A 3775-nucleotide genomic window follows, 5' to 3' on the forward strand; every position below is an offset into this window, starting at 1 on the left:
ATAATGCAGGTCTTGACTATTATCCAAACTAATACCTCTCTCCAGTAAGTCTGTTCCATTACATCATCAGAGAACATAATTTGTCTAATACTTACCTGCAATTGTTTTTCAACTTTCTGTTTAAGGGGATGATTGGTAGTGATACACTGTAAATGATACACTCCCAAGCCCTGAAAGGTGTGGGCTTCAGCAAGTAATTTGGGAGGATTGTGTGTGATGTCATCGAGGCCCTTCTCAATATCAAGACCAAAAAGGCCCATTCGATAACCACTACACAGACGATGAGATGGAAATTTCACCAGGGAATGGCGGGAGGACTATTAACAGGGATTATTTTTCATTACCACCCTCATTACTATCAATTTCACCACAGTAATAAGCAGATCCCCATTCTCTCACTCACCAGAGAGAAATTTCTGACATGGATGTTTGAATGGGTACATGGTAACTAAAGATAGCTGCTTGTTCCTCTAGATCTCTATTTTGGACAACACCAACTCAGGGCATACACCATGGGCGGTGACCTCATGCACACCATGTCCATGAACATTGCATCTGACATGTACTAGCCTCGATTTCTCACATGACACATCTCCGCTCCACTTACTAAATAAAAACCGAAAGAACTGAGGATGCTGTAAATCAGAAACAACAACAGAAATCATTGGAAAGCCTCAGCTGGTCTGGCAGGATCTGTGAAGTGAAATCTGAGTTAATGTTTCGGGTCCGGTGACCTTTCCTCAGAACTGAGGCCAATTCTGAGGAAGGGTCGCCTGATCTGATTTCTCTTCATAAATGCTGCAAGACCTTGTTGAACGTTTCTAGCAACTTTTGTGTCTGTTTCCGCTCTACTTTCACTATGCTTCTACACTTTAATTCTTTGGGGTGCACAAGCACCTTTCATTGCAATGCTGCCAAAGGACACTTTGTGCACAGGAACAAGCACCCAGCTCACAGACTGGGGCAGGACGTATCCTAGATTTCTCACTTGCTTCCTTGACGCACGCTCACTTTATGCCAACTTGGATGCTCACAGAATTCCTGACTTGCCTCGCCTTGCATTGATTGTCTTGCCTTTTTAAGCCCTGTCCATCCAGATCATAAAGACTCATTGTGCTTTTATTTTACATTGCTATTTAGTACAGACAGAAAACTAGACTGTTTGTCATAATTGTTAGCAGTCATCAGTCAAGAGGGTGGTCAGTTTATTGTATGGCACCATCCTACCTCAATGTCATATCTACAGCATATGCTAACAGCCTATGTGGCAAACCCAATGCATTTCCATCAACCAATGGCCAAGGGCAGTGTGTACAGTGAAGTCCATGTGCGTTGTAACGGTTGGTATATCAGCTTAATTCAATGCATTTGTTGATGGAATCTCCAGATGAATGCTAAGCCTCCAAGAATTCCCTGGCTGTCCTCTGTTTGGCTTGTCCTATAATAGTAGTTCTTCACTCAAACCCTGATGCGATCAGGCTGGCAGGGTCTGCTGGTCCTAGAGGAAGTGGGCAGTTTGCCCCTGTGCACTCATTAGACTATAAGGCATAGGAACAGAAATAGGCAAATCAGCCCATTGAGTCTGCTCCACCATCCAATAAGATCGTGCCTGATCTGATGACACACAACTCCAACTTCCAGCATTTTCCCCATAACCCTAAATTCCCCTATTGATTAAAAATCGGTGTATCTCAATCATTAATACACTTTATGATTCAACCTCTACAAACCTGCGTAGGTAAAGAATTCTGTGGATTCACTGCCCTCTGAGAAGAAACTCCTTCTCTTCTCTGTCCTGACTGAGTGATCCCTTAGTCTGGGATTATGTCCTTTGATCATAGACTCTCCAACAAGGGAAACAACCTCTCTTAAAAATGTTTCAATAATATCACTTCTCTGAAGATCAATGAACAGTGGCCCATTCTACTCAACTTCTCTTTGTAGCAAATCCCTCCATACCCAGGATCAACCTTGTGAACCTTCTCTAGACTGCCTCCAATCCAAGCAAATTTTTCTTTCAATAAGGAGACAAAACTGTTCAAATTGTGATCTGACTAGCCCCTTATATAGTTTTAGTAAAACTTCCCTATTTTTATACCCAATTCCCTTTCAAATAAAGGCCAACATTCCATTTTCCTTCCCATTACCTGCTGAATTTATATGCTAGCCTTTTGTAGTTTATGCACAAGGCCTTCCAAATCCATCTGTGCTGCAGCTTTTTTTGCGATCCTGCTCCATTCAGATAATATTCCGTACTTTTATTCCTCCATGGTCCAAAGATGAGCAGGTTAGGTGGATTAGCCATGGGAAATTCAGGGTTACAGGGATAGGGTAGGGAGATGGGATGCTCTTCAGAAGGTCAGTGTGGACTTGTTGGACCGAATGGCCTGCTTCCACACTGTAGGGATTTCCACTTCATGAAGCCATGCTGACTCTGTTTGATGATAAATGTATTTCTAAATACATTACATTCTTTTATAATAGACTTGAACATTTTCCCTATAACATATGTCATTCTATCTGGCCTGTAGTTATTTGTTATCTGTCACCTTTATTTGTATCCTACACTTTTTGAATAAGAGTATTACACTGGCAGTTTTCCAATCCTCTGGAGCTTTTCCAGAATCCAAGGATTCTTGAAAGATCATTACTAGTGAATCCACTATTTCTATCAAACTTCTTTTAATATCCTGTGATGCATCCCATCAGGACTTATTGGTCTTTAGTTCCATTAGTTTCCCAAGTACTTTTTCTTAAGTGTTAGTTATTGTTTCTTTGGCACTTGATAAGTTTATATTTTTGAAATGTTATTAGTGCCCTCTCCTGTGATGACTGATGCAAAGTATTTATTCAACTCCTTTGCCATTTCCTGGTTCCCCATTATTATTTTCCAGTTCCCCTTTCCCCTTGTCCTCCAGGATCTACAATATGGCATATTAGTTTTCCCTTACTTACCATGTCTGGAGCAAATGCATGACAGCTCTGACTGACTTGCCTCATAGCGCCAGGGACCCGGGTTCAATTCCACCCTTGGGTGACTCTCTGTGTAGAGTTTACACATTCTCCCCGTGTTTGTGTGGGTTTCCTTCGCATGTTCCAATTTCCTTCCACTGTCCCAAGATGTGCAGGTTAGGTGGATTGGCCATGGGAAATGCTGGTTTGCAGAGATCGGCTTGGGTCTGCGTGGGATGCTCTTCAGACTGTCAATTTGGACTTGATGGACCAAATAGCCTACTTCCACATTGTAGGGATTCTATGGTTCTATGACCTGGCAGCAACATTACAATGTATAGTGTCAGTGAGTTCCAAATGCAGTATTAAAGTATAGAACTGTATTATAAGTGAACATGAGATGTGCCATGATGATATAGTGAGGTTATACTTTGACAATGCCACCTTCCATGGACACAGGCCATAAGCATTCGCTGCCCATAGATCATGCTCTGAGATGTTGGTGAATCCTAGCCAAGGTGGATTCCTAGATAACATAACAGCAAGTTGTACCTGTTAGGTACCCGCTCTGACTTTCATGTAAGGAATTGGCACTAACTAGTTTCTTTCCATTGACTGGGAAAATAGTAACTTGCAGATTTTTTTAAATAACTAAAAAGGAGGTACAACTGCCTGCAACTAACATACACATGATCCATGGATTCCAGTAACACAAAATAAGCAGTTTAACAGGGATAACAAGGTGTAGAGCTGAATGAACACAGCAGGCCAAGCAGCATCAGAGGAGCAGGAAGGCTGATGTTTCGGGTCTAGACCCTTCTTC

Source organism: Rhincodon typus, chromosome 32 (assembly GCF_021869965.1).
Source record: "Rhincodon typus isolate 14 chromosome 32, sRhiTyp1.1, whole genome shotgun sequence".
NCBI lineage: Eukaryota > Metazoa > Chordata > Chondrichthyes > Orectolobiformes > Rhincodontidae > Rhincodon > Rhincodon typus.